This window comes from Macaca thibetana, chromosome X, assembly GCF_024542745.1.
Source record: "Macaca thibetana thibetana isolate TM-01 chromosome X, ASM2454274v1, whole genome shotgun sequence".
Classification (NCBI taxonomy): Eukaryota; Metazoa; Chordata; class Mammalia; order Primates; family Cercopithecidae; genus Macaca; species Macaca thibetana.
Window position 1 is genome coordinate 121,219,457 of NC_065598.1, and position 19,314 is coordinate 121,238,770.

A 19,314-nucleotide genomic window follows, 5' to 3' on the forward strand; every position below is an offset into this window, starting at 1 on the left:
TTTATTCCTTTTACCCTTAGGGATGTGACTATGGTGTATATCGTGTATGATTAATTGGCTCCATTTCTGTGTGCTTTCAGGGTTCCAAAGTTTCGTACTGATTTCTTGATTGTAGATAAGTTCGTGCAGTGGCTTTCTCAGATGTTGCTTGTTGTAACAATTTAATTATGTTTGATTGTGTAACTTAGGCTGCAGTCCAGTAGGTGGCACTTAAGAGCAAGAGCCAGCAGGTAGAAATCGGTGCAGAGGCAATGGAGAAGTGTGAAAAGCTGCATTCCTCAGTGTGCATTAGCCTTCAGTGGGACCACTATAGAAGCCTGAGACTGGGTCTCTGTTCAGTCCATGCTCCCTGGGCACCGACGGGAAGAGCTGCTGCCAAATCCACAACAGTGCACTGAAGAGGGGGCAAGAGCAAGAGATGACCTCCTCTCCACATCTGTTCCTAGGCCATGGTGGTGCTAACTTCAGCAGTCAGATTCCCACATTTCCCTTGACTCAAGGGGGGCTTTCGCAAGCTGAGTTACTCCCCTCAATTAGAGGCAGACCATGCCGACGGTTAGATCTCTGTTTCTGGATGTTTTCAGTGGCAAAGAGTCTGTATACGTTTCTTGGTTATAGAAAGCCTTTGTATGGTGGCTTTCCCAAATTGTGGTTGTAGTAGCAATGTCCTGGGTGTGTGAGCAAACTGAACACCTCCTGTGGGGCTGGGATGAGCCTCAGGAAGTTCACCTTTTTCCTGTGAGCCTCAGGAAGCTCATCTTGCTCCCACTGCTGTATGCTTATGTCAGGGGATTTCCCATTGTGTCCCACTATTCAACCTCTAGGTGGGTCTCATGGGTAATAGCCAGCTGTGGCCAATGAAAATGGGTATTTACTGGATTCTTGTTTACTGGGAGAAGCTCACTGTTGCCTCAGGTAATGGGCTGATTCATGGAGTTCACAGTGGTCTAAGCTGCCCGCACAGGCCTGGATAGGTAACCAGGATGCAGGGGTAGGGGGTGGTGGGGAGGACCATCCTGGACAGATCTGCCTACAAATCCCACAATGGCAGGCACAAAAACCAGTTCTTGGGGTGTAGGTCGTCAACTGGTGGCCACCAAGCACCCAGAAGTGTGCCTATGTGTGAAACTGATAACCTTTCTCTGCCCAAATGCTTTGCGCAGGAAGGGGGTCAGCCTAAACTCCTAATACAAAAGAGGTGGTATTCTAGATGCCTGGAGATCTGCCTGGGCATTGATCATGGAGGGACCTGCTTCACCACAGTCTCTGCAAAGGAAAGGTGAGGCGGCTCAGGCTACTGATCCAAGTAGGGGGGGTGCTCCAAATACTTGGAGATAAGCTTGGGCATGGAGCAGAGAGGACCCCACTTCACCACAATCTCTGCACAGAAAGAGTGGGATGGCCCAGCTGCTGATTTAGGTGAGCAGGTGCTCAAATGCCTGAATATTTGCTTGTACATGAAGTAGAAGAGGGCCCCGATGCACCATTATCTATGCATAGGAAGGGTGGTGTGACTCAGGAGGCTTTTCTGGTCAATAGGGTGCTCAGAATTGCCGAAGATATTCTTGGAGTGGAGAAGAAAGGGCCCCTTTGCACCATAATGTCAACGAGACACCCAACAATGACACATGCAGACAAGTCCCAGGTTACCAAGCTGGCTTTGGCTGAGAGTCTTATTGCCAAGGAGAGACCGCAGCTGCAGCAACTCTCTCCCCAATCAAGACCTCTGATGGGGAAAAACACAATTCCAGTACCTACTGCTGGGGAGTTTTCCATACTTGCTACTCAATTCTGGATATGGGGGCCCTTACTATGCTTTAGAGTGAGCACTGTAATTTCTGGCATAAGACTGAAATGACTGCACAGCCACGTTGCTGGGTAGCCAAGGAATTACTCTCTTTGTGTGAGCCTGGATTAAAATTGGTGTCCTCCTCTCAGTCCCAGTTTCTTTCCTTCTCAGCATCTCAAAGCCTTCCCCAAGTTAGCTCCAGGGCTTGGGAGAAAGTGCTTCCCTTCAACAGGCCCTGCTGTGTGATGTTCACCACCCTGTGTTTGGGGGCGAGGGGAGGGAACTTAGAGGATACGTCAATAGGTGCAACAAACCACCATGGCACATGTATACCTATGTAACGACCCTGCACGTTCTGCACATGTATCCTGGAACTTAAAGTAAAATTTAAAAAATTAAAAATAAAAATAAAAAAATAAAAAGTTACAGCCCAAGTTACATCTGCAGATAGGTTCCAGATGGAATATGGAGTTAAACATAAAAATAAAATGTTAGAAGAAATAATAAAATGCTGTATTATTGTAAGTGAAAAAGAACACAAAACTCAGAAGCCATGTATAGAAACTGATGAATTTGACTGTATCAATTTTTTAAAACTTTTGAATGACAAAATATATCAAAGAAACCTAGATAAAATTTTTGTCACATTTATAATAATGTTCAGTGTTCCTAAAAATCAATAATTAAAAGACAACCCAAAAGAAAAAAATGGGAAAAGAAAATAAGCCAGCAACTCCTAGGAAAAATACAAACAGCCAAGAATCAATGGAAAGAAGCTCAATGTCCCAGTTAACCAGGAGATACAAATTAAGTGAATGAGAAAATTGTCTTTAAAAAAAAAAAAAGGCCTTCCCTTAGCCTGGATTGCACAGATCACTAGTGGAAAGGTGAGTCATAGAGGGAGACACTCTCCCCCTCACTAACAAAGGGATCACTCACTTTTATCAGCTGGACACTGTCATGGGGGTTGTTTGTCCACTTTTTCCTCCCCAGAATCTGTGGTGTCCTTTGCTAACCCAGTGGATTCTCACTTTCTTTTTTGAATTCAAGCTTACAGAATTGATATTTATGTAATATTCTGCTGTTTCCAAGTAGCTGAGGCACATTTAAAGCTTTTCATCTCCTATCTTGAAAAAAAAATACTGAAGACTTTTAGTGATCCTTGTGGAGTGTCATGTTTTCTTGCATTTTCATGTTTCTTCCCTCCCTATATTGATATCTCTGCAACTAGTAGAATAGTTGCTTTTTCCAATTTTATGTAGTATATTTGCAGGGAGAGACTTTTTTCCCATACTTGGGTCCAGAGCTCTTGGTTGGTTATGGTGCATTGACTTTATTTGTGGGTTGACTCAACAGTGTTGTCTCACAATGTCTTCAGCTGTAATCCTTGTCAACAAAGTCTGCAATTGCCTCAGTTGCCTATGCTATGGTAGTTCATGAAGACAATGACTAGTTTTGCTTGGGGTGGAGGTACCAGGCTGGTTGTTGGGCCAGGTAGGTGCAGGCAGAGAGCGCTGAAGTGCTGCCCAGCTGTTTTTTGGGGAGGTAGGACTGCCCTCTTCTGGGACTCCGATGACATGAAAGTTATATTTTTTTGGTCATAGTCTCAAAAGTTCCTGAGAGACTGTTCATTTTTTAATGTTTGTTTTCTTGATGCTGTTCATATTTATAATTTCTTTTGTTTTGTTTTGTTTTTTCCAAATCACTATTTCCTCAAACTCATCCATTATGCAGTTGAGCTCAGCTACTGAAATATTCATTTTACTTATTGTGTTTCTCATTTCTAAAATTTCCACTTCTTTCTACTTTATATTTTCTATTTTTTGAAACTTCCTGATTTTTTTCTGAGAATTCCTATTTCATCATTTATTTCAATCATGCTCACAATTACTCATTGCAGCATTTTTATGGTTGCTTTAAAATTTTTGTCTGATAATTCTAACATCTCTTTCATCTTGATGTTGGCATTTATTGATTTTAGTTTTTCATTTAATTTGAGATCATCCTGGTTCTTGATATAATGAGTGATTATTTGATTGACACTTATACATTTTAATAATATGTTATGAGATACTGAATCTTATTTAGAACTTCTATTTAGCTGGGATTTTCTGACACCACTCCAGCAGGAAAAGAGGAGAGCACTTTTCATTAATAAAAAGTAGAGATACAGATTTAGGTTCCCCACTTCTATTGATACTTGAGTGGAGGGCTCCACATTACTACCTGGGGCACGGGTATTCTGGCTCTCCATATGATGTCCACCGACATTATGGAGGGATGCCCTCATTATTGCTGGCCAAATCAGAAATGCAATCCCATACACAATTGACACAACAAATGGAAAACCATTCCATGCTCATGGATGGGAATAATCAATATATCTGAAATGTGGGCAGAGGCTCCCAAACCTCAATTCTTGACTTCTGTGCACCTGCTGGCCCAATGCCACGTGGGGCTTTCAACCTCTGAAGCAACAGCCCAAGCTGTACCTTGGCCAATTTTAGTCATGGCTGGAGTGGCTGGGACACAGGGCATCAAGTCCCTAGACTGCACATAGCACAAAGACCCTGGACTTGGCCCATGAAACCATTTTCTCCTAGGCCTTTGGACCTGTGATGGGAAGGTTTGCGTGAAGACCTCTGACATGCCCTGCAGACATTTTTCCTGTTGCCTTGGGGGTTAACATTCGGCTCCTCATTACTTATGCAAGTTTTTGCAGCCAGCTTGAATTTCTCCTCAGAAAATGGATTTTTCTTTTCTATCACATTGTAAGGCTGCAAATTTTTCAAACTTTTATGCTCTGCTGCCCTTATAAAACCGAATGCCTTAAACAGGACCCAGGTCACTTCTTGAATGCTTTGCTGCTTAAAAATTTCTTCTGTCAGATACCCTAAGTCATCCCTCTCAAGTTCAAAGTTCTACAAATCTCTAGGGCAGGGGCAAAATGCCACCAGTCTCTTTGCTAAAACATAACAAGAGTCACCATTGCTCCAGTTCCCAACAAGTTCCTCATCTCCATCTGAGACCACCTCAGCCTAGACTTTATTGTCCATATCATTCTGAGGCTTTTGGTCAAAGTCATTCAACAAGTCTCTAGGAAGTGCCAAACTTTCCCACACTTTTCTGTCTTTTTCTGAGCCTTCTAAACTGTTCCAATCTCTGTCTGTTACTTAGTTCCAAAATCTCTTTCACATTTTTTGGTATGGCCGTGCTCCACACTACTGGTACCAATTTACTGTATTCTTCCTTTTTCATGCTGCTAATAAAGACATACCCCAAGACTAGGCAATTTACAACAGAAAGAGGTTTAATTGGACTTACAGTTCCACGTGTCTGGGGAAGTCTCACAATCATGGTGGAAGGCAAGGAAGAACACGTCACATCTTACATGGATGGCAGCTAGCAAAGACAGCTTGTGCAGAACCATCCCCCTACCCCCCGCCATAAGAACCATCAAGTCTCATGAGACGTACTCACTATCATGAGAACAGCACAGGAAAGACCTGCCCCCATGATTCAATTACCTCCAACCTGGTCCCTCCCACAACACGTGAGAATTCAAGATGAGATTTGGGTGGGGACACAGCCAAACCATATCAGCAATTTATAGATTCAATACTATTCCTATAAAACTACCATTGACATTCTTCACAGAACTGGAGAAAAACTATTTTAAAATTCATGTGGAACAAAAAAAAGAGCCTGAATAGCCAGAGCAATCCTAAGCAAAAAAACAAAGTAGGAGGCACCACGCTACCCGGCTTCAAGATATACTACAGGGCTACAGTAACCAAACAGCATAATACTGGTACAAAAATAGGCACATACACCAATGAAACAGAGCGGAGAACTCAGAAATAAGACTGCACATGTACAACTATCTGATCTTCAACAAACCTACAAAACACAAGCAATAAGGAAAGGATTCCCTATTCAATAAATGGTGCTGGGAGAACTGGCTAGCCATATGGAGATGATTGAAACTGGGACCCTTCCTTACACTTTATACAAAAATCAACTAAAGATGGATTAAATACTTTAATGTAGAGCCCAAAACTATAAAAACCGTGGAAGACAACCTAGGCAATACCATTTAGGACATAGGCACAGGCAAACATTTTATGACCAAACACCAAAAGCAATTGCAACATAAGCAAAAATTGAGAAATGAAAACTAATTAAACTGAAGAGCTTCTGCACAGCAAAAGAAAGTATCAACAGAGTAAACAGACAGCCTACAGAATAAGAGAAGATTTTTGCTCCTGGATTCATTGATCTTTTGAATGAACTTTTGTGTTTCTCTCTTCTTCAGTTTAGATTGAATAAGCTTGTTTCTTAATGGATACCAAGATGTGGGAGTTCCTTTAAATCTCTACTAATAGTCACCTAGTTAAAATATGGGAATCATTGACAAAAGTATACTAACCACAGGTTTGAACATGTTTATAGTTACCATCGTAAGTATAATATCTGTAATTCTTGTTATATTGCTTAATAAAAATGTCAATATTTATTTCATGTAGAAAAATACACTTAACACATGATGCTAGTGCTATAGTCATATTGAAGAAATAACCAATGATACATGTGGCTTTTACTTCAACAGGCAAATTTGTAATCTACAAGTTCCTCCTGTCATTATTTTCCAAAGATGTACATTCTTCTATTATATATTTGCAAAGCATAGCAAATATATAATTGTGTAGCAAGCACAATTGCCTGGAGAAATGGAATTAAGAAATAATGCATGCTTGTTTTGACAGTGGCAGCTGTGATGATTAGTAAAATTGTAGTCAAGATAGATTTTATGGAAAAGCAATGAAATACACAATTAGCTATTTCCTTAACTCAACCATGTTTTTTTTTTCTTGGATTGTTCTTCAGTGGTAGAATATCTTTATGGTGAAATAGTGAAAATTGATGTAGAAAGAAAACATTTTGCATCAGGCCATTTTTGCATTGCTATAAAGAAGTACCTGATACTGGCTGATTTATAAGAAAACAAGTTTAATTGACTCACAGTTCTGAAGGCTGTACAGGAAGTGTAATGTCATCTGCTTCTTGAGAGGTCTCAGAGAGATTTTACTCATAGTGGAAGGTGAAACAGGAGCAGGCACCTCAATGGCCAAAGAAGAAACATCAAGAAGAGAGTGCATGAGGTGCTACACACTTTTTGTTTTATTTTTATTAAAATTGGATTTTTATTTTAAGTTCTGGGCACATGTGCAGGATGTGCAGGTTTGTTACATAGGTAACCGAGTGCCATGGTGGTTTGCTTCACCCATCAACTCATCACCTAGGTATTAAGCCCAGCATGCATTAGCTATTTTTCCTAATGCTCTCCCTGCCCCCACCACCCCCAAACAGGCCCCAGTGTGTGTTTCTCCCCTCCTTGTCTCCATGTGTTCTCACTGTTCAGCTCTCACTTATAAGTGAGAACAGAATGTTTTGTTTTCCATTCCTGTGTTAGTTTGCTGAGGGTAATGGCTTCCAGCTCCATCCATGTCCCTGCAAAGGACATGATCTCAATCCTTTTATTGGCTGCATAATATTCCATGGTGTATATGTACCACATTTTCTTTATCCAGTCAATCATTGATGGGCATTTGGGTTGATTTATGTCTTTGTTATTATGAATAGTGCTGCAATGTACATATATGTGCATGTGACTTTGTAAGAGAATGATTTATATTCCTCTGGGTATATACACAGTAATGAGATTGCTGGGTCAAATGGTATTGCCAGTTCTAGATATTTAAGGAATTGCCACACTGTCTTCCACAATGGTAGAACTAATTTACATTTCCACTGACAGAGTAAAAGCACTCGTATTTCTCTGCCGCCTCACTGTCAGCTGTTGTTTCTTGACATTTTAATAATTGCCATTCAGACTGGTGTGAGATGGTATCTCACTGTTGTTTTGATTTGCATTTCTCTAATAATCAGCGATGTTGAGCTTTTTTTCATATGTTTGTTGGCGACATAAATGTCTTCTTTTGAGAAGTGTCTGTTCATGTCCTTTGCCCACTTTTTAATGGGATTGTTTGTTTTTCACTTGTAAATTGGTTGAGTCCCATGTAGATACTGGATATTGGACCTTTGTCAGATGGATAGAATGAAAAAATTTTCTGTTTGCTCTGATGAGAGTTTCTTTTGCTGTGCAGAAAACCTTTAGTTTAATGAGATCCCATTTGTTGATTTTTGCTTTTGTTGTAATTGTTTTTGACATTTTTATCATGGAACCTTTGCCCGTGCCTACGTCCTGACTGGTATTGCCTAGATTTTATTTTAGGGATTTTATAGTTCAGGGATTTACATTTAATTCTATAATCCATCTTAATTATTGTATAAGGTGTAAGAGAGGGGCCCAGTTTTAATTTTATTCAAATGCCTAGCCAGATCTCCCAGCACCATTTATTAAATAGGGATTCCTTTCCCCATTGCTTGTTTTTGTCAGGTTTGTCAAAGATCATACAGTTGTAGTTGTATAGTCTTATTTTTGAGTTCTCTATTGTGTTCCATTGGTCTATGTTTCTCTTTTTGTACCAATATCATGCTATTTTGGTTACTATAGCCTTGTACTTTAGTTTAAAGCCAGGGAGTGTGATGGCTCCAGCTTTGTTCTTTTTGCTTTGGATTGTCTTGGCTATACAAGCTCTTTTTGGTTCCATATGAATTTTAAAATAATTTCTTCTAATTCTGTGAGGAATGCCAATGGTAGTTTAATGAGAATAGCATTGAATCTATACATTACTTTGGGCAGTATGGCCATTTTCACGACATTGATTCTTCCTATCCATGAGCATGGAATGTTTTTCCATTTGTTTGTGTCCTCTCTGATTTCCTTGAGCAGTGGTTTGTAGTTCTCCTGGAAGAGATTCTTCACTTCCCTCGTTAGCTGTATTCTTAGGTATTTTATTGTCTTTATAGCAATTGTCAATGGGAATTTATACAACATTTGGCACTCTGCTTGTCTGTTGTTGGTGTATAGGAATGCTTTGCACATTGATTTTGTATCCTGAGACATCACTGAAGTTGCTTATCAGCTTAAGAAACTTTTGGGCTGAGATGGTGAGGTTTTCTAGATATAGGATCATGTCATCTGCAAAGAAAGACAATTTGACTTTCTCTCTTCCTATTTGAATACACTTTATTTCTTTCTCTTGCCTGTTTGCCTTGGCCAGAACTCCCAAAACTATGCTGAATATGAGTGGTGAGCGAGGGCATCCTTTTCTTGTGCTAGTTTTCAAATGGGATGTTTCCAGCTTTTGCATATTTCAGTATGAAATTGGCTGTGGGTTTGCCATAAATGGCTCTTATTATTTTGAGATATGCTCCTTCAATACCTAGGTTATTGGAGAGTTTTTTAACATTAAGGGATGTTGAAATGTATTGAAGGTCTTTTCTGTGTCTATGGAGATAAACATATGATTTCTGTCTTTAGTTCTGTTTATGTGATGAATTACATTTATTGGTTTGCATATGTTGAACTAGCCTTACATCCCTGGGATGAAGCTGACTTGATTGTGGTGGATAAGCCTTTTGATATGCTGCTGGATTTGGTTTGCCAGTTATTTAATTGAGGATTTTTGCATTGATGTTCATCAGCGATATTGGCCTGAAGTTTTTGTTGTTGCTGTAACTCTGCCAGGTTTTGGTATCAGGATGATGCCAAAATCATAAAATGAGTTAGGGAGAAGTCCTTCCTTTTCAATTGTTTGGAATAGTTTCAGAAGAAAGAGTATCAGCTCCTCTTGTATCTCTGGTAGACTACAGCTGTAAATCTGTCTGGTCTTAAGCAATTTTTTTTTTGGTAGGCTATTTATTACTGCCTCAATTTCAGAACTTGTTATTGGTCTATTCAGGGATTCAACTTCTTCCTGGTTCAGCCTTGGGGGAGTTTATGTGTCCAGGAATTTATTATTTCTTTTAGATTTTGTAGTTTGTGTGCATAGATGTGTTTACAGTATTCTCTGATGGTAGTTTTATTTATATGGAGTCAGTGGTGATATCCCCTTTATCATTTTTTAATTGTATCTATTTGTTTCTTCTCTCTTTTCTTTTTCATTTTTCTAGCTAGTGATCTATCTATTTTATTATTTAAAGAAAAACAACTCCTGGATTCTTTGATTTTTTTAAGGGTTTTTTTGTGTCTCTATTTCCTTCAGTTCTACTCTGTTATTGGTTATTTCCTGTCTTCTGCTAGCTTTGAGGTTTGTTTGCTCTTGGATCTGTAGCTTCTTTAATTGTGATGTTAGGGTGTCAATTTGAGATATTTCTAGCTTTTAGAGTGGGCATTTAGTGTTATAAATTTCCCTCTTAACACTGCTTTAGCTGCATCCCAGAGATTCTGGTACATTGTCACTTTGCTGTCATTAGCCTCAAAGAACTTCTTGATATCTGCTTGAACTTCATTATTTACACAGGAGTCATTCAGGAGCAGGTTGTTCAATTTCCCTGTAGTTCTGTGGTTTTGAGTAAGTTTCCTAATCTTGAGTGCTAATTTGATTGTGCTGTGTTCTGAGAGACTGTTATGATTTCAGTTCTTTTGCATTTGCTGAGGAATGATTTACTCCCAATTATGTGGTCAATTTTAGAGTAAGTGCCATGTGGCACTGAGAATGTATATTCTGTTGTTTATAGGTGGAGAGTTTTGTAAAGACTTATTTAGATCCACTTGATCCAGAGCTAAGTTCAAGTCCTGAATATCTTTGTTAATTTTCTGTCTCAATGATCTAATATTGATAGTAGGGTGTTAAAGTCACCCACTATTATTTTGTCAAGTCTAAGTCTCTTTGTAGGTCCCTAAGAACTTGTTTGATAAATTTGGGTGTTCCTTTATTGGGTGTGCATATATTTAGAATAATTAGCTTTTCTTGTTGAATTGACCCCTTTACCATTATGCGATGGCCTTCTTTGTCTTTTCTGATCTTTGTTGGTTTAAAGTCCGATATTTCAGAAACTAGAATTGCTACCCCTGCTTTTTTCTGTTTTCCATTTGTTTGGTAAATTTTCCTCTATCTCTCTATTTTGAGTTTAAGTGTGTCTTTGTATGTCAGATGGGTCTCTTGAATAAAAAACAGCGACGGCTCTTGACTCTCTATCCAGCTTGCTGTTCTGTGTCTTTTATTTGGGGTATTTAGCCTATTTAAATTTAAGGTTAATATTGTTATGTGTGAATTTGATCCTGTCATCTTAATGCTAGCTGGTTATTTTGCAGACTTGTTAATGTAGTTGCTTCAAGTGTCACTGGTCTATGTACTTCAGTGTGCTTTTGTAGTGGCTGATAATGGTTTTTCCTTTCCATATTTAGTGCTTCCTTCTGGGTCTCTTGCAGGGTAGGCCTGGTGGTGACAAATTCCCTCAGCATTTTCTTTTCTGAAATAGGCTTTATTTCTCCTTTACTTATGAAGCTTAGTTTGGCTGAATATGAAATTCTGGGTTGGAAATTCTTTTCTTTAAGAATGTTGAACACTGGCCCCCAATCTCTTCTGGCTTGTAAGGTTTCCACTTAGATATCTGCTGTGAGTCTAATAGGTTTCCCTTTGTAGGTGACCTGGCCTTTCTCTCTGGCTGCCTTTAAAATTTTTGCCTACATTTCTACCTTGGATAATCTAATAATTATGTGTCTTGGAGTTGATCTTCTCATGTAGTATCTTAATGGGGTTCTCTGGATTTCTTGAATTTGAATATTGGTTTGTTTTGTTAGTTTTGGGGGAGTTCTCCTGGATTATATCCTGAAGTGTGTTTTCCAACTTGATTCCATTCTCCCTGTTTCTTTCAGGTACCTTAATCAGTTGTAGGTTCAGCCTTTTTACATAATCTCATAATTATTGAAGATTTTGTTTCTTTCTTTTCATTCTTTTTTTCTCTAATTTTGTATGCATGCCTTATTTCAGCAATATAGTCTTCAAATTCTGATATTCTTTTTTTCTGCTTGGTCTATTCAGCTAGTGATACTTAGGTTTGCATTGTGAAGTTCTCATATTGTGTTTTTCAGCTAGACCAGGTCATTTATTTTCCTCCTTAAACTGTTTATTCTGGTTAACAGCTCCTGTAATGTTTTATTATGGTTCTTAGCTCCTTTGCAATGGGTTAGAACATTCTGCTTTAGCTCAGCAAAGTTTATTACCCATCTTCTGAAGCCTACTTCTGTTGATTCATCCATCTCAGCCTTATATCAGTTCTGTGACCTTGTTGGAGACATGTTGCCATAATTTGAAGGAGAAGAGGTACTCTGGCTTTTTGAGTTTTCAGTGTTTTTGTGTTGATTCTTTCTCATCTTTATGGATGTATCTACCTTTGATCTTTGAGGATGCTGACCTTTGGATGGGGTTTCATGGAGTCTTTTTCAGTGACGTTGTTGTTGCTTTTTTTTTTTTTTTTTTTTTTTTTTGCAGCTAGGCCCCTCTTCTGTAGGGCTGCTGCAGTTTGCTGGGAGTCAACTCCAGATCCTATTTGCCTGAGTCCCTTCCGCCCCTGGAGGTATCACCAGTGGAGGCTGCAGAACAGCAAAGTTTGAAGCTTGCTCTTTACTCTGAGAGCTCTTTCACTGAGGGGCACCAATCTGATGCTGTCTGGAACACTCCTGTATGAGGTGTCTGATGAACCCTATTGGAGGGTCTCAACCAGTCAGGAGGAACGGGATCAGGGACTCACTTAAATAAGCAGCCTGATTATCACTGGTAGGAGTGGGTGTGCTGCACTGAGGAGAATCCTCCTTGTCTTGTCTGCCCTAACTCTCCAGAGCTGGCAGGCAGAAAAGACTAAGACTGCTCATTCATGATACTCTGGCTGCCCCTCCTCCTAGGGGTTTCCCTCAGGGAAATCAGAGATCTGTCCATAAACTCCAGGCTGGGGATGCCGAAGCTCCCACAGGGAGCCTCTGCCCAGTGAAAAGGAATGGGTCAGGGTCCCGCTTAAAGAAGCATTCTGGCCACAAACTGTCACAGCTGCTATTCTGCGCTGTGGGGAATTGATCCTGGTCCAAACCACTCAGCCTCACTGGCACCAGAAGCAGGGGAAAGCGGCTGACTGGAATGGATGTGATGGCAGCTGCCCCTCCCTCCTCACCTCCCCCACACCAGAACTCGGTCTTCTTAGGAAGTCTCCAGCGTGCTGCACTGGCCGGTGGGGATTCCAAGCCAGTGGGTTTTAGCTTGTGGGGTTCCGTGGGAGTGGGACCTGCTGAGCGAAATCGCTTGGCTCCCTGGCTTCAGCCCCCTTCCCACGGAAGTGTACGGATTTCCTGCCTCACCAGAGTTCTAGGTACTGAAGTATGCAAAAAGTCCTGTGTCTCAGTGCCTGCCCCAGCTGCTGCCCACCAAAGTAGCTGCAGTGAGTCTACACAGCTCTGTGCTTGGGACCCAAGGCCCTGGTGGTATGGGCTCACGAGGGGACCTCCTGATCCACTGGTTGCAGAGATCTGTGGGCAAAGTGCAGTTTTCAGGACGTGGTAGCACAATCCCCCACCTCCTCCCTTGGCTGTGGGAGGGAGCTTCCTTTGCCACGTGCGGCTCCTGGGCGGGCCCTTGCTCCACCCTGTTTTTCCTTGCTCTCTTGTGGGTGGTGCCAATTGCCTAGTCAGTCCTGATGAGAGAACCTGGGTACCTCAATGGAAGATGCAGAATTCACTGACTGTTTTTGTTATTCTAAGTGGGAGCCCGCAGACTGGAGGGACTTCTATTCAGTCATCTTGGCTGCTCCTCCCACACACTTTTAAACAACCAGATCTGGCGAAAATTAACTCACTATCAATAGGACAGTAATCAGAGGATGGTGCTAATCCATTAATGAGAAATCCGCCCCCCTGATCCAATCACCTCTCTCCAGGTCCCACCTCTAACATTGGAGATTATAATTTCAGCGTGAGGTTTGGGTAAGGACAAATATCCATACTATATAACATGTGTTCCCTTTATATTAACTGAATGGTTGCGACATAAACATTGTTCCAGTAGGTTTTAAGATGAATGACATAACTTATTTCATTAACTCCAACTTTTAATCCTTATTTTGCTTCTTTATTACCTTAGTGACATGGGTAAACACAATCACTTTTTGGTGTTATTTGTATTATCTATAAAATGATCTGGTTTCTAGTAAACATAGAAGTTCAACTTAAAACAATAACAGCATATCTTATCCATAAGGTTGACAAAAAATAAAATATGAAATAATATTATTGTTTATGAGGACATGAGGCAAAAGGAAATGTTACACACCACTGGTGAGATTTTAAAAACAATACTCATTTATTACCTCCATAAGTTAGAAGTTCACTCATTGAGTTGGTTAGAGACCAGACTGAAAGTCTTACAAGGATCAGTCTTAGTCTTCTAAGTGTGAAATCAAGAATTTAGCCTTTTGTGTTCTCATTTGGAGACCCTGGGAAATAATATGCTTCCAAGTTTGTTCGTGTTCTAGGCAGAATTATGTTCCTTGAGGTTGAAGAAATGAGGGTCACTGTCAGCTCCTCTAGGCTGCCCTCAAGTCTTACCCGTGTCATCCCTCCATCTTCAAAGGTATTGAGAGAGAATCTCTTTTGTATCAAATACCTCTCATGCTTCAATTAAAAAAAAAATCTTCTGGAGGAGATTAGTGCTTTTTAAGAGCTTATGTGATCAGGTCAGGCCCGCCAGATATAATTTTCCAATTTTAAAATTGCCTGATTTGAGATTTTAATTAAATCTGCAAAAGTTTTTTTAACAGCATCATGTAAGTTATAGTGGGTATTGCTAGGAGAAGATATATGTCCAAGGAAGGAGGGATTATCAGAATTCTACCACCACAGCAAGGTTTGAATTCATTTTTGGCAACATGAAGCAAGTTGAAAAATGTGCAGTCTATAAAAGAGCAAGCTAACTTCTACATTTTAAAAAATATAGAGTAGTTACCACATGTGCATCACAAAATATTTTTTTACAAGTGTGTGTATTGTAACATTGTTTGTTACACAAAATTTTTTCTAAGAACCTATTTGTTCAATTGGTAGAATACTGTCTTGGTCCATTTCTGCTACCATAATGAAATACCACAGACTGGGTAATTTATAAAGAAAAATAAATTATTTTATCACAGTTTTGGAGGCTAGGAAGTCCAAGATCAAGGTGTTGGCAGGTTTGGCTGTCTGGTGAGGACTGTACATTTCTTCCAAGATGGTGCCTTGTTGTCGGATCCTCTAGGAGGAGAGGAACACTGAGTATTTACATGACAGGAGACAAAAGAGAAAGTGAGTTGCATGAAGCCTCTTTTATAAGGGCCTTAATCCCATTCGCAAGGGAGGAACTCTTATGGCCCAATAACCTCTTAAAGCCTCCATCTGTTAATACCTGAATTTTGGAAGGCACACATTTAAACCATAGCGAATACTTACATTGTGATATATTCATACAATAGATGATCTAGTGATTAAAATGAACTGCACAAATGTATACACATCATCAAGAATAGATCTCAAATGCATGAAAAAATGAACAAATTACTGAATACATTCAGCATAACTTTTGTATAATTTTTTAAGTATACAACATTTATAAAAATCATTCTATATGTTATAGATGGAGACATATATATGTACAACTGGACTCCAGATGCAGCTCTGCATCATATTAGCTCTGTGTCCTTGGGCAAGTTGTTTAATTAGTCCTTTGTAAAATAGTCATTTGTAAAATGTAGGCTACTATTAGGATTAAGTAAATGTTTGGAAAACGTTAATAACTGTGCCAGGCACATGGTAAACACTATAAAAGTTTTTGTTAAGAAACTATAAATATATAACAGTATAAAACATGAAATAGACAGATAGTCGCTGAAGTCTTAATGGTCACTTCTTGCCTCAAGACAGGTGAGAAGGAAACTTATGATGCCCAAAAGGGGTTTTAACTTTATACATGATTTTAGTTTCTTTCTTCATATGAAAAAGACTAAGTGATCGTTAATTCTAGATGGTAGAAACATGAGTTTTTGTTAAATTGCATGCATATTTTATTATTTTAAATATTTCAAATGTCAGGAACCACACTTACAATTACCGCTATAAAATATCTTCATCCTTAAAAATAAGTGTTCGACTAGATGATTTTTAAAGGTTTTTATAGATCTACACAATTTCATCATTTATTAATCCTGCTCTTGGCCATATATTCTATAGACACAAACTAACAAGAAAAGATAAATTGTCAGATTGATGTACCATTTTTTTTCTCTAAAAGAAGTTTAATTGGCAGTCCAAATTCTGAAGAGTAGTTACTTATCCCATCTGATTTACCATAAGCACTATGTAATGCACAGTATAAACCTCGTACCATGATGGTTGATATTTACAATGTCAGACTAATTGCTTTCATCTGAGAAGCAACCCTAAAGCTTGAGATAAAATGAAGGCTTGGTTTTTACATGGCTTGAGTGTGTAAATTTTTAAATGTTTAAATATACTTATTCATTACTCAATACTCAGTTCAGCAAATTGCAAAAAAAATACAACAATAACAGATGCTCTAGGTGACTGTAGTACTTTGCCATTAGTTTGACTTGTGTTTTTCATTTTGAGATTAAGTCACCCACAGAGAGTTATAAAGTAAAACCAAGAAGATTCAAGATTTTAATAAGACATTACGTTTAATTCCTTACATTGAAGACCATTTATCTCTGTCTAGATGAATGTGTTTATATATGTGAACACTCATATAAAGATAGAGACCCCAGTAAAGAGGCATAAAATAAAATTCCTTTGTAGGTGAAGATAAAACACCAGATACTACTACTACTACTACTACTACACACACACACACACACGTATGAATGACACATTTATCATTATTTAATTGAGATTTTGAAAGTCAAATATATATCTTTATCTAATGTCCCTTCTAAGCAGAAGTTTCTGATCCTATTATGTCTCTGCTCCAATGCCTTTTACAAAGGAGATTATTTCATCAATGATCTCAGACTTTTATATGATTCTATAGGAAATATATATTTGGCTTTTCAGAACAATATTATATTTTCGGGTTGCAAAGTCAAAACAGCTAGATGGGTTGAGGGAGGGAGTTTATTCTGTTACTTAATTGGTGGTGCTGTCCACATGAGTCTAAATCGCTGGTTTGAATGATTCTTTCTCAATGAATTGACTCATCTACTTCCAGCTACATCAACCAGCTATTATGGTGTGTGCCAACATTATGATTAGTTACTGGAAAAAACTAGTGAAAAGCAAGACAAATGAGCAATTTTAGGTATTACATCTATTTAGTCTTATATTCCAACTGTTTGAATATTTGTGACATTTAATTGAAGACTCATACATTGATTTTAACCCTTTGTAAATGATAATGTCTAGATTAAATAACTCCTCTGTATAACACTAGGGAAGTGTGCACAACAAATTTGCTTCCATGTACTAACAGTGCTCAATTTTTAATATTGAGAATAGAAGAATTTATAAAGTATGTTTTCACTCTCTCTTCCTACACACCCAATATACATTTGCTGAGTTCTGAGTTATTATTTTTCTCTTCATCCCCTATATATTATAAAACTAAGAGTCCCATTTTTTTCAGAGGTTATATTAATACAGTGTTGGACTGGCTTCATTGTCAGCTCAGGACCTCAGAGATGGGAATGGATTTATGTGTGATAGCAATGACTGACTAAGAATACACCTTGGCCTATTTTACAACTAATACTGTCTCCTTCTCCACCTCTAGAATTATAGCTGGGAATTTTGGAGTAGATAAGTTTAATGGACATTTTGGTGTCAAAACTCAAAATTACGTTAATATACTAAGCAGAAATATTTCAGGTAAGATGAATATCAGAAAACGTGGAAATCTCTAGTATTACAGGTTTTTCAAATGAGCTTCTGGCTGTGAATTGCTAGACATATGTATCAATCAGGAAAGCCTGAAGAACAACATGGATTATTGAAATTTGTAGGTGTAGGTTCATGTCTTCTCTTTGCTCCACATTTGATTCAGGAAAATTTATTTCATTATAGTGCAGACCCTGTGATGCAGTGCTCATATAAGTCTCACACTATTTCTCTAAAATCAACCTGAGGAGTTGAGAAGAAAGAAAATCACAGCCCTGTCAGATGTTCATGGGAAAAAGGGTTCCATGGTCAATCTTGAGAAACACTGAATTATTTATCCCCTCTTGGGGAGAAACAATGCAGCTGATCACAACTGCAATTACTCTGGCAAAAGACCTCCATAAACTTCCATATTGCATAAAGATAACACTTTCTCAGTTTTAGTCTATTTCAGCTCCATGCTGCGTTCAACACAAAAAATCACACCTTCCTTCTCCCTCGTCTCTTTCCTATCCCAATCAGCCTTTAAAATGTGTCTTCCCTGTTTTACTTTCTCTTTTGTTTACTAAATAAATGCATGTTATTTAGACTGTTTAAACATTATATAAATAGATTGAATATTAAGAAAGTTCACTGTTACTTTATCCCTTAGAGAAACATACTGATAATACTTTTGCATATATTCGTACATATACTGTATGCTTCTTCCTCTCCTCCTTCTAGTATCTTAAACAAAAATGGAATGATAATATGTGTTTGGTTTGCAATGTGCTTCTTTCATGTGACAGTAATATCAAGGACATTTCTTGTCAGTACATAAAGACCTAGCACCAGTATTTTAACAATTATATAGTATTCCATTGTTTGGGTAAGTGTCCAACTAACCAAGCCCATTCATGGACAGTCCTCTAGTGGTGCTTTCCACTTCAAAAACCACTTCTGCTATCAATTTTTGCTAAATCATAGCTTGGAGCCATTGGGAGAAGTTCTCCATGAAGAGAAGTTCATGGAGAAGTTCTCCTAAGAGAACTTAGGCTCCCATCTAAAAGGCAGCATTCTCACAGTCGTTTCTTAGGCTTGTGGTAACTCTACTCAGTTTTGTTTTTTTTATTTAACATTTTACTTTTTATTTTAGGTTCAGGAGTACATATGTAGGTTTTTTTTTATACAGGCAGACAAGTTACTCGGGGGTTTGGTTTGGTGTACAGATTACTTCATCACCTCAGTACTAAGCATAGTACCCAACCTTTTTTTTTTTTTTCTGAATCTCTTTCTTCTCTCACCCTCCACCTTCAAGTAGACCTCAGTGTCTGTTGGTCCCCTCTTTTTGTCCATGTGTCCTCATTATTTAGATCTAGCAATTCCACTACTGAGTATTTAACCAAAGAAATATAAGTTATTCTATCATAAAGACACATGAATGCATATGTTCATTGCAGTACTATTCACAATAGCAAAGATGTGGAATCAGTTTGATTGTCCATCAATGGTAGACCGAATAAATAAAATGTGGTTCATGTACAGTATGGAATACTATGAAAACATAAAAAGGAATGAGATCTACTCAGCTTTATCTGTTAAAGAGATCCTATCTACTTTCTGGTTTTCTAGAATGTTGTCATAATTTCTGATCTGATTATGGCACCTTTTTTATTTATAGCACTGAAATGGAGTTATTCAATTTAATTATTCTGTACTGTCATTTCCATAA